At 36.4% G+C, this 12,903-nt stretch overlaps 1 long non-coding RNA gene across 1 annotated transcript; it reads right to left on the minus strand.

Annotated features, from left to right (window-relative positions):
• Positions 1-395: 395 nt before the first annotated feature.
• LOC145768591 (uncharacterized) lies at positions 396-3,666 on the minus strand. The gene is made up of 3 exons (XR_014288959.1): positions 3,565-3,666; positions 3,312-3,428; positions 396-920 (listed from the first exon to the last, which is right to left on the minus strand). It is a non-coding gene; the product is annotated as an uncharacterized LOC145768591 (long non-coding RNA).
• Between the last annotated feature and the right edge of the window lie 9,237 nt (positions 3,667-12,903).

Genomic DNA, 12,903 nt, shown 5'->3' on the forward strand with positions numbered 1-12,903 from the left:
TGCGTTCATAAACGTAGTTGCACTGATGAGAATTTAATATTCGAAAACGCGTTCTGCAACACTGTTTTTTGCACTCTGCAATGCTTGATGCAGATTTATCTGTAGATTTCCATCACGCATTGAAGCGGTGATCTGATAATGAAATTTTCTACGGTTTGAGAAAAAGTTTTCTCTGCTTATAAAACGTTGAATGGTAGTTTAATTAATTATTTCTGAAAGTTCCTTGGTTTCATATTATCTTATTCTTTTGATCATAAAATGTTATATTTTTAGCAAGGAGTTTTTAACAAAGGACATAAAGATACAAGATACCATTCGCAGATTACTCGTTAACAACTCTCTGCAACAGCATTATCTGTTAACTGGGTTGTTGTGATTATTCTTGAGTTGCTTGTTTTGCCTTTTTTCATGTATGGTAATTAATATGGAATTATTGGTCTGATGCAAATAACTAATAAAAAAAATAAAGTTGTTTCTGTGTGGCTTGTTAGGGATGTCGAAGGAATTTATTATTGCTTTGAGTGTAAATCTATGCAAATCTATTAAAACAAAGCTTTATTTTAACTTAAATATAATATAATAACATGAATGTTTGAAAAATCAAGGTTGAAAAAAGTTGTTTTTTAGAAGATTTGAAAAACAAATCGTCAGTCTCTAAAGGAAAAGCGCACACATGTTTTTCTTGACGTTTTTGTCCAATGTGTTCACACAGATCTATGAGCATCGGAATAACGTGTAGTCTGGTAACCAGTTTCCTCCTGCTTGACAAGTGACGTTGGTGATAGCAGCGTTTAAAAGCCTTCTTGGATCTTTGCATTCGACTTGAAAAGATGAGCCCGTGGTTTGGTACGATTCGGTCACGCCAACAGCTCGAACCTCGGAGCTAAGACGACTTTCATCGAAGAGACATCCCGACGCAGCTGCAATGCAATGAGGTCATTAAGTCTGCTCACACGACGACGATTAAGTCTGCTTAGCATATGTAGATAGACGGTTAGTAAGCTTGTCACCTTTTTCATAAACAAACATTTTGTTTCAACATGCACAAATGAGGAATAGCACCATCGGCGATCTGTGAGTGCGGTAAAAAGGAACAAATCACAAACCACACCATCAGCAACTGCGCTATCCATCATGCGTCAAACGTTGTGGGTGGTCTGCGTAAACTGAATTACCAATCCATACTCGACATTTACTACAACACATAGCCCGGTACACTATCACTACTTAAGAATAGTAACAGGCAGAAGTATTCGACTATAAGATTAGCAAAAAAAAGTTTTGACAGACTGGTAAAAATTAACTATTGGCCATAAAAAAAACATAATTAGACTTTTGAAATCGGTTTTATCACTTTGGGCCTGAATTTTTCCCTTTGTCACTTTCCAACAATCGCACAAACACAAAAATTTGGCGTGACGTTTTGATGATGCTCAATTCGATTGAGCTTGTTAGATGACCTGAAGATAATACAATCGTTGATGACGCGGTCCACAGTAGTTCGACGAGATAGCCTACAGAGCTTTATTCCTACTCAGTGTGTCGGAGGACTCCAGTAGAAGAAGGTTGTCCCATCTTGTGAGAGGCAAATATTAAACTGCTGTATTTTTGGGACAACATTAACAAAATGATGATATTTAAGGAGAACAAATAAAATTATGTCAGACAACTTTCCACGATCAACCCATTAACTTGCTGTTACGCTTAACTGTAAGCTTATCGTTCTGTTTGCAACTTCTTCTTTTTCTGGCTTTATTCCCACTTTAAATGGGGTTGTCGGTGAAGATTGCAGTCCTCCATATCACTCTGTTCCTGTTGGCAAACATGGTACAAAAAATAGACGGAGCAACTTTTCAGTGCGTTGTCGGTAATGGGAGCAAATTTTCACCGAATGTTCAAGGAGAATCTCATGAACACCTCAAGCGCGATGTAAAAGCAGTAAAGTGCTGTGAAAGTGACTTTGTATTGTATTTGTATATTTCAAGGTCTTTGTGCTGGTTTCATATTTCAAAAACAGCGTGCAAATGCTATTGAGAATTGCAGAGTCATTTCGGAATCATCATAGAAACAGCAGGGACTCAAGTTGCCAACCTCGTCGTAGTGAGTCCTGGTAACTCAAATTTATGACGCAAATGGCAGCAACTAGAAACCGCAACTCACAGGGCACTCAAGGCAGTAAAAGGATAAACCTTCGTGCTCGGTGTCTAAAGAGAGGAACCTCAAACGCAAGAAGAAGACAGAAACAGTTTTCAATTGCTGGAGCTTTTCAATGGTTTACTGCAAACAACAGAGAGACTTGAACTAAAGCTTGGAGATAAAATAAACAAAGTCTGTAATCAAGCATGATCGTATGCTCACGTCCTCCTTAGAAAAGATAAAAAATATCACATCACAGTACATGATAGAAATGAAAACGGACTTTGTATAAAATAGCCCGGAAAGTCCAGATTAAAATCAATGTATGGATAAACTGAAGTCTATACGCCTTTTCTCGAAGCCAGGAAAGATTAAGAACTTCATTCGGTTGGAGAAAATCAACCTGATCTCTGATAAGATAATTTGCATGTTGAAAAAATAAAAAATGATTTCACTACTTCAACTGAAAATGAACCATAACAATTGAAATCTATTCTAAAATGATAACAACTTGAAGCAATACTTGTGATTTTAACACATCTTTAAACAAATTATGATAGAACGAGTTAATGTTAGCGAACGATGACGTGTTATCACTGATAAACAAACATGTAAGCTAACTAACGTCAAAATCGTTGTATTTGACCTTTGACATTCTTAACTGTACCTGTCACTCGACGGAGTAAAAAAATCCTATACCCTACATTAGTTTTGAAATCTTACATTGAAGAAATTTAAATATATAAAGCTGACTTTTCATGACTTTTAATTTGTATTATCTGCCCGTCGTTTAAACCTGGTTTAGATATTTTTGGAGCAATATGAGCTTCAAAATAAGCATTTTGTCGTAAGTAGTAAAAAAATGTTGTGAAAACTTCAATGTTTTGGCAATCGACACCAAAATGACTCATGTTCTGGCGCGCATTGTTTAAATAGTAGCCGCGTTCATCCGTAACTATATCAAAAAAAAAAAAGAAGATTGAACATTATCAATTTAAAACTATGAAATATACATTTACACCCTTTTGGATACAGATTTATTATTTAACGTTTGCAGTTCACCATGTGGAATGCAAAGTATTTTTTAAGACAATGCAAGACTATCAAATTTTTCGGAAATTGATGGACATCTCTTGATAGTGTTTCTGATAGCGCATTGAATTGATGTAGCCTACCTTGTTCACAATTGGTCCCTCTCCAGTTTCGTTCATCGCACTGGCAAGTATACGATTCTTCATCACCTCTACACCTGCCTCCGTTCTGGCATGGTGAGCTGTAGCATAAGCTTTCAACTGAATAAAATAATTCAAACTTTACTTCAAATCAATCTTGTGCTACAAAACGTTGTTTAGATTTTAGAAGGAACTGAGAGAAATCACGTACACATATCATGGGGATAAAACTTTACTATAAACGAGTTTGACTTACTGGTTTCGCAGCTGTCTCCACTGATATACCGGGGGCATCCACAGATATGCGAGCGTCCTCTAGTGATACAAGCTCCATTGTTCAAACAAGGGTTGTCCATGCAGGGATCGAATTCTGTTAAAATTTAATAAAAAATGATTTTCAAGGAAATTTATTGTTTGTGAGAGAAAACTTTTGTTTCCAAAAAAACACAACCACGCCATTCCTGGTCATACAGTTTATTTGAAACATAAAATTATTATAGAGCACGAACTTCAAGAAATGTGCCTATGTCTATATATTTAAAAAAAAATGTTGAATGTGCCCTTTTTCAAAGCAAGGGTTAAAAAATTAGTCGTTAGATTTACTTTTGAGATGAAATCTTGTACAAATTTTCGCACTTCCTTTTATAAGTTTCTGTTGTAGCCTATTGGAGTTTCTGCGGCTTCTGCCAATAGTATTGATATTTTACTACTTGTTTGTTTTTGCGTTTCATGCGGCAACCAAACTTAACCCTTAGGCGGTTGGGCTCCTGGAGTCTTGCTCAGTTTGGGGGGGGGCTGTCGATTCTTCTTATGCTTTTGGAGTGATATCTCTGTTATGTTTTAAGGCACGGTTTCAAAATTTGGGATTCACTTTGTAAAACTATTCACGCAGAGCATATCCGAAAATTAAAACTATGTAAATTTTAGAACTGCTTATATACGTTGAAATGTTGATGTGACTTATGACGTTTGAATTATTTGGTATTTTTTGATAGAGTAATGAAAAACATGCATTGCAATGTTGTGAATAATTTTTTTTTACATAATCTCAATTTAAATCATTTGATTAACGAGACATGGGCCAAATTAATTGCTTTCATCCAGCTGGTGGGAAAATTTTGAACAATAGAATATGAAATATTTCAGAGGATGTGCTGAGAAATGCCTTATATCTCTCAATTTATAACCTTTATTCGCTCAAAATTTCAGCTCAATAGAGGTGAATAAAAGTTAGGAAAAGTCAAGAAATCTCGTAGTCGCAGCCTCAGTGGTTTTAGAGATACAACTGTTGATACAAAAAAGTTGAATTGACAGCCCCCCCCCAACCTTCAAAGGGTTAAATGTGGTTAGTTGCTATACAGAATATGTTATTGCTAATGCTTTGCTCACATAAAAACAAAAAAGTAAATTGTTGAGGCCTCAATGAATTCACCATCATTTAACACACAAAGACATAATGGTGGTTACTGGTTAGTATGATGGAAGTGGGATTGCTGAAATGGATTGGATTCGGCATTTTTTACTACTTTGTTACGTTCACGAATTTTTTCCTATGCAGTCCACACGCTTTCCTACTGCTTTCCTCGCCTTGTCGTCTATCTATCTCTAGTATCGACGAATCTTCATCGGTTAGCCTACCTTGTTCTCTGCTTCAGCCTGAATCGCATGCACATTAATTAAAATGCAACCTTCTTTGCTTTCAAACTGTCTACAATACCTGATGATGGCAATTACTCCTCTTCGTGGAAACTAATTTGTAATGCTCAACAAACTTTAATTTTTGTATCGCTATTCCACCAACGAAATCCTAAGCTAGAACCAAATGTCTTGGTATATTCTGCACAATGTCACATCGAATCTTCAATTGCGGGTTCTTGCTTCAAACTTTGCACATATCAAACTATTCTGTGTTTTAAAATGTGTATGGCATACGTCATTTCATAGAAAAAAGAAAAGGTTTTTGCATGATTAAATTAATCTTCGACAGTGTGAACTTTGTGAGCAATTTTGCACACAAAAGATTCTACTACGCTTGTCAACATCTTTTTTCAGCAGTGTGATCGTATCAGCCATAACCGAATGTAAACGAGGAAATTAGTTTTTGTTAATGTCTTCGATTATAACAAGTATTGGAACTTTTCTTTGGAAATAACTTGACATGCACGGTTTCATCATTTTTGTTTTGGTATCTTCTTTGAAATACTGACTTATGAACATTAACCTTTCAACTTTCAATACCATCTACAATTTTTCCAACACAGCACAGTTTCCAAGCATGAACAGAACTTTATTGAAGATTAGCTTTTTCTCTATGTTCATAACGAAATCTTTTCCTGTTGCTTTGCACAGATGATTTTGATGTTCCAACTCTTTCAGAATATTCGGAGTCAGTTGGTCGGGAGTCATTTCTGTGTGTTTAAACTTATGATTTTAGGGGCTCGTAACCATTCCAATGGCCTGGAAACTTGAAGAAGCCACCGTGCATTCATTGAAAACAGTTTGTTTTACTTAGATGTGTCGGTTTGAGGTAAGAAGATTTCATTGGTAACGGACCCGAATTATTTACTTCAAAGGTCGAGGCATAGCCCTCAACCCTTAGAGTGGCAACTAAAATCAAACACCCCTAGTTGTTGGCACAGTAGGGGCCTACTCACGTGCAATTGACGGTGCATCGGTTGTAGTTGTTTCAGAAAGTCTTTTTGTCATTTGTTCTAATTGCTCAGACAGATGGTTGAGCCTGGTCGTGAAATTCTTCATGAAATCTAAAACGGTTTTCAAATTGATATTTTCGCATGACCTTGTTGTTAAGTTAAGAACAGGAGAATAGATAACTGGTTAACAACTAAAGATAACCTTTAAACGATGTCTCAAAAATTAATTTATGGTATTTTTTGTGCTTGTAAAAGCTTTTTTATTTTCTACGAGATAAATTGTGAGAATATTTTTTTTCGAAATCAAAAAATGGACTTTCACCATCAAAGCCTACTTGGTGTATATTAGTTCTATTAGTAATAAACACGAGTTGGCGTTGACAGTGGCTCATTATTTACATTAAAAATGTAGCAATTCACCTTTATAATTTCACAAACTTATAAGTAAGTCTTGATTTTTATAAAATTCAAGCAAAGATGTTAATCGTAAGAGTGTATAGTAATCAACAAAAGTTTCATATATGTAAAGGTTGTATTTATACGTAACAGCAACATAGGTATTAGGTAGCCTACGTGGGCTACAATTAGATTGAAAGGTTTAGTTTAGGAAAACAATGCTTCAAAACTAAGAAACCTTAATCACTGTAGGCTATGTGAAAAAAATAAAATTTCAAAACAATAAAATCAGAAACTTACCGTCAACCAATTTTGTAGCAATTTCTTGTATTTGTTCTTTCTTGCATGCATCGAGAGGCTTATTACCGCCATGATCACTGCTTGACTTAACTATTGTCACCGTCTCACCCTCACATTTCGGTGGTCCAGACTCATTTTCAGGATTGTAGGTTCTGCAAACAGTCACCAGCTCTCCATAGCTGTTATCAACTGACAGACAAAGTGTAAAAATTAAAAATAGAGCGAGGTATTTCATGAATATGTTCATTTCGAGCCTTCAAATGTTTGTTTTTACAAAAATTAATCTTGTTAAAGTTGATAGTCTGGAGCTGTCCTGCTACAGTGCTACAGCTTAAATTATGACGTAGTAGATTGAGAGACAACGGATTTTTAAAATGAGCTATTTGGTTGACTTGTAAGGAAATATCACAGCAGTTTAATTAAGTAGAAACCAGTAGCCTACATAATTTGCGTCATATCCGTTGAAATTACAACAGGCAGCCACTTATGATGACCAACACGATCGGGTATGAAATGACTTCGTTTTATACAGTTACTCTTACGACATTGCAAAATGCAGATTTCACTAATGAAAACAGAACCAACGAAATGAAAACTACATTATCAGGATGAGCATCATAATATTCTCAGTTTATCTCAGCATGTGCTTTCAGTCCCGGTGTAACGGTCCAGGAGTTACTGCGGTCTGAAATTTACCGTAACTTCTGGATCGCGTATACGCGGTCTGAAAGTTACTGCCGGTCCAGAAGTTACTAAAACAGGGTTGTCAGATTTGACGCTTGCAGCAGATTTGTCTAAATGATTTCGACACTGGAAACATGTTGAACTTGAAAACTTATCCACTATTGCATCTTAACAACATGGTTTATAGCAGAAACGTAATTGGGAATGAAGCGAAAATAAAATGAAAGTTAAAAGATGAGTTTTGTACCAGAAATTGTTGCTGTATTGGAATGAAATTTTAATTTGTAACCTAACAATTTACGTAGGCTATGATTTTAACCTGATTTGTTTGCACAGTATTATCATTTGCGGTTGTGTCCGTGCCTTACTTGCGTTGGCAAATAAATTTGCATGTGGAGGTGATTGACTAGATGACCACTTAGCCTATAGTCTTTTGCTGTCATCCTGATTGTGCTATGATGCAACCTACGATTCACAATGTAGTTGTAGTGTTATGAGTGTTTTATTGACTCGTTGTAAGCTATATAGCGCTGTTGAAACAAATAATTTAATTGATCATCGCTCCAAACATTTCAAAGTTTGAATCGTGGCTATACGTGAATCGGTGGCATTTAATAAGCTACAGGCCTTATCGTGCAAAGTTAGCATTTGAAGGCTGACTTGTTATAAACGCTGGTCTTGAGTTGTAGTTGACGAACATAGTCTGTGACTATATTTTATATATTTCATGAAAGTTAAAACCAAAGTTTTCTAATGAATGAAGCACTGAGCCTATTTTTGGTCTGGTTTTTCATAACTACCGTTTTGAAGAAATATAAAGTAACTTAGGCTACATGTAGGCCAACCGGTAGTCAAAACGCCATCAACCTTCAGTGAGTAGGCTATCACAGTCTCACACGCGGGGAAGGCTTTAACTTTTACGAAAGTGTTGAACAGTTTGAGATGCCAATGAATTTCCGTTGGACTTCCATCGAAAACACGTGCCACGAAACTTAAAGTCAAGAATAATGGTTTCGTGGTGAGAATATTTATCCTTGGGATTCATCTTTCGCATTCTTGCAGAGGGTTTAATCTACTGACCAAGTGAAGTTTCAGTCCATTTACAAGTTTTTCCAAATGAATTTTGAAAAAGCACACCCACTTACAAGAGCAGTAAGTTTTGGACTGCTTCTGCGGCGTTCCAGTCTGGAAGTTCCTGTCAGTCCAAAAGTTACCAGGGGTGCCCGGCGTTTTTGCAAACGATAGAAAAACGAAAATTGTTTTAACTAAGTGTAATGAATTAATTGCTCTCAAACTAATGCAAGCTTTTCAATTAACATTACAAAATACTTATAATTATTAATCTGACCTTTTGAGAGGTTAAACATTTAATTATTTTTCAAAACGAATTTAAATAAAATTTGAATGAAACATTTGGCAACTCTTGTAACTTTTGGCCTGCAGTAACTCTTGGACTGCTACACCGGACTTTCATTTACGAAAAAGATCGAAAATCGTGCTGTGCATTTTTTCAATGCCTGTGCGGTCGTCTTCAAACATCCCTACGTGCGTTTGTTAGTCATTTTCGAAATAACTAGCAAATAACTCGATTATTGCATATTTGAAGTATATACAAAAGTACATACGGTAATGATTGTAATTTGTAAGCAAATTATGTGAGCCAGGTTCGGAGACTTGTGTAATTTATTGATCAAGATTTCATCACAATAAAAACGGCTTTTTCAGTTGTTTATTCAAATAGAATTCAAATAACTTGATTATTGCATATTTGAGGTACAAAAGTACATAATGATTGTAAGCAAATTATATGAGCCAGGTTCGAAGACTTGTGTAATTTATTGATCAAGTTTTCATCACAATAAAAACGGCTTTTTCAGTTTTTTATTCAAATAGAATTCAAATAACTCGATTATTGCATATTTGAGGTACAAAAGTACATAATGATTGTAAGCAAATTATATGAGCCAGGTTCGGAGACTTGTGTAATTTACTGATCAAATTTTTACCACAATAAAAACGGCTTCTTCAGTTTCTTATTCAAATAGAATTTATTGGTTTCAAAGTTACTTATTTGTATTTTTTTTCTGTGTGATATTTTTTAAAGCATTTTTCTGGATGTAACCCAGGTTGTCTTGAACATGTCTCGCAGTGGTAGACGGTCTGAATTCGTTTCGTCTTCCTATCACTGCACACTGCACAATCCTTTGCTCTTCCATTGGGAATTTTCGCAATAAAATGCCGCCCAGACAATCGTTCAGTTTCCTGCTCGTCACAATGCTTTCCGTGTCTTCTTGAATTTTTGCTTTGGACACTTCCTACCAGCTGTGTAACAAGGTTTTTGCGGAATGTTTTGTGTCTTACACCATTCAAACCTTGCTGTTCCCTGTTGATGTTGTACATCATCATCATAATAATCCATCGTCGGTTTGTTCCCCACTAGTGAGGGTGGCCGATTGTTTAACTTTTACAATAAAAAGCCATTTACAATACCCACTTCAAGTAACCAAAAAACATCCTACGCCACCACGTAGCTGATTTTCTCAGAAACCCATAATTGCCACAGTAGTGATCGGCTCTATCCACTCCACCCATATATTTTGTGTACTGTGATATTGGTGTCCGGTAATTTCATCGCAGTAATTTCATCGTGGTAATATCATCGTGGTAATTTCATCGCATGGTAATTACATCGCAGTATATCACATCGTCAGGTAATTACATCGCAGTATGAGAGCTGCGTAGTGCGTAGGCTACCAGCAGAGTTAGGGTTAGGTACCAGAATTCAAAGAATACTCAACGATTTTGAAAATCGCAAAATTCTGGATTTCTTAAGAGAAATTGCACATAACTTGTCGTTTTGATTAAAAAGCAACTGTCTCAGATATTTTTAATATGGTGACTTCATTTTAATCTGCTTATTACAACAACTTTGATCTTTGAATTTTAATGGGTTTCATTTACTTTATCATCCGCCTTTTCACTTTAAAAAAAATGGGTGGACGTTGACGAAGACGATTAAATTACTGACGATGTGGTGTCTTGCGATGTAATTACAATGCGATGACAATGTATGCGATGTAATTACCATGTGATAATATTACTGCGATGAAATTATCACGATGAAATTACCGCGATGAGATTACAGTGAATCGTGATATTACCACCGGTTTTAAAATTGTTGTTGAATTTTCATTGCCTAAGATTCGTTGCACATTTTCACATTCTGTATTATATACGAATGATAACATTGTTACCACCCGTTTGTCCTTCCATTGTAGAGCCATTAAGTTGTGATTTTTTTCGGAGTGCTACAACTTCATGCAGTTTTGATTTGCTTTTCTTTTTGGCAAAATCAGTAGGCATACCTTTGTTGTTTGCCATGACAGTTCCAGTGAGATGAAAAGACATTTTCCTCAGCTTTTCGCATAAAATTGGACTTGTGTAGAAGCGGTCTGTAAATATGTGGTACCCTGATCCACTCCCAGAAGAAGATAGCATGTTGCACAATTCCAAGACAATTCTACTTGTGAAAGGCAAGTCAAGCCTAACCAAACCATCTGTTGTGTATTTGCCATAATAAGGAACAAATGCCACAATATAGGCCTAAGCAGAAGCGCTGTCACACATGGTGTATACCATGGGCTATATCCAAGGGGCGGTGAGGGGGGTGATCACCCCCCCATTCATTGAAGTGGGGGGTGAGCAATGCAAAATCACCCCCCCCCCCCCCGAATTCTAAAAGTGGATAGAGCCCCTGGTGTATACTCTGAGTCTCCATTTTGTAGGCTTGTTGGGGTTGTAGCATTTCCATAGGACTCGCTCCTTGAATCCAATTGTGCTTTCATCTACATTCTACAGAAATGTGTTCATCTGGCACAAAGTATTCACGGCATTTGAGGTTTATTTGGTTGACCAGATTTTGAACCTCGTCCCAGCGAAATCCTTGGCCAACTGGTTGTTGTATGTGCAGCACCCAATAAATTTGGAAAAAGCGTTGACGGGAAAATACATCTACAAAAAACGGCATTCTGTCTATCCATTTTTTTGGAAAAATACTCTTTCATCTCACACCTATCATTTAAACCCATATTTATCACAACTCCTAAAAATGCTTTCATTTCCTCCAACGTTGTGTTTTTCCAAGATTTCCAAATAGAACGTTCGCTCAGTGGTGAAGCAGATTGATTTTTTTCCTCTGCATACCTGTTTATTTCCTAAACAAATTCATTGATAATGTCATTTGAAAAAGTTACTGTCAGTCGATGCATAAGGTTCCCAAACACCGTTAGTAGTGCTGGAAACATTGACATCAGCAACACTTGCAGAACTTTCAGTTACATTACTAACGTCCATATCGTCTTCATCAGAACTTTGCCATTCATCAGACCTTTCATTTAAATCTTCTACTGAATCAGCTTTAAACTCCATCTTTTCCTCTTCACTGGAAGCTGTTTCATCAGTACTTGAAGAAAATAAGTCCAATACATCATTCTCTGTCGAAATGTGTCTAGCCATATTCATACGTCAATTGCAAATAATATAAAAAGTCTGAAACTACAACAAAAACAAACGTAATTCAATGAGTAGCCTGTATTCAAAGTTGTGCTAAAGCTACAGCATCCGTCTTCTGCGTGAACAAGTAGCCACAATACGTTTGCGAAAGCTTGCAGTAGCCTACGGTATGTCACTGCCAACTAAGGCACATGTGGTTTCCACTTTATTCAGTTTCGCAGCCTAACAATGCCTAATTGTCACGTGGTATTACGCTACATGAAATTCTGCATAGTTCACTTTCAATACAACTCGGTTTTCTGAGAACTAGATTTGCTTGGCTGACCAACCACAACTACTTTTATTTTGCATGCTTTGATCCTCTAAGAAAAGTGATAGCAACATATTTTCATAGCAACTATGCTTGTTTGCCGAAAATTTACGTTTGGCAAGAAACGGTCGTCTTACGAGTGTGCAAAGTGGAATTTTAGGAAAAGTCGAGCTATACTCGCCCTACGACTAAATCGGCAATTTTCCGAAGGCGAGCCAGACTCGCCTGTTGACCGCCAAGGGTTAAATTAAACGTTAATATAAAGGCAAAAGTAGTGAAAAACTGTAGTCTACATGTGTGTGTCAGGTGATACAACGTCTGGATGTTGAGTTTTTTTCATAATTATACTGTAGTAGTGGTGTGTAAAAAGGGCATTTTTTATAGATACTCACAGTGGTCAAAATCATAAGTAACTTTTATGAAGATTTATGTGTGTAAGCTAATTATAGACTCCACTGTATTTAAGATTAAGGGTATCAAAGTAAGAAATGCTTATGGATGTATTTTTAATGACATTTATAGCTTGTTGTTTTTGCAGAGGAAAGATATTTGCGCAATGCCTTCCTAACATTTTGAACCACGTATAACTACATGTATCTTTTGAGAATCGGGGAACAATTTTCGAAAATTTTGTCTTTTGAGAATTTGTCCTCCCGTTAACTCAGCAGTTATGCGCCCGACCCAAGATCATGCGGAGCTGGTTCGGTTCTCGGGTAGTGCGCTAGAGTAACGTGTTTCTGGA

The sequence above is a fragment of the Aplidium turbinatum genome, chromosome 1 (genome assembly GCF_918807975.1).
Source record: "Aplidium turbinatum chromosome 1, kaAplTurb1.1, whole genome shotgun sequence".
Classification (NCBI taxonomy): Eukaryota; Metazoa; Chordata; class Ascidiacea; order Aplousobranchia; family Polyclinidae; genus Aplidium; species Aplidium turbinatum.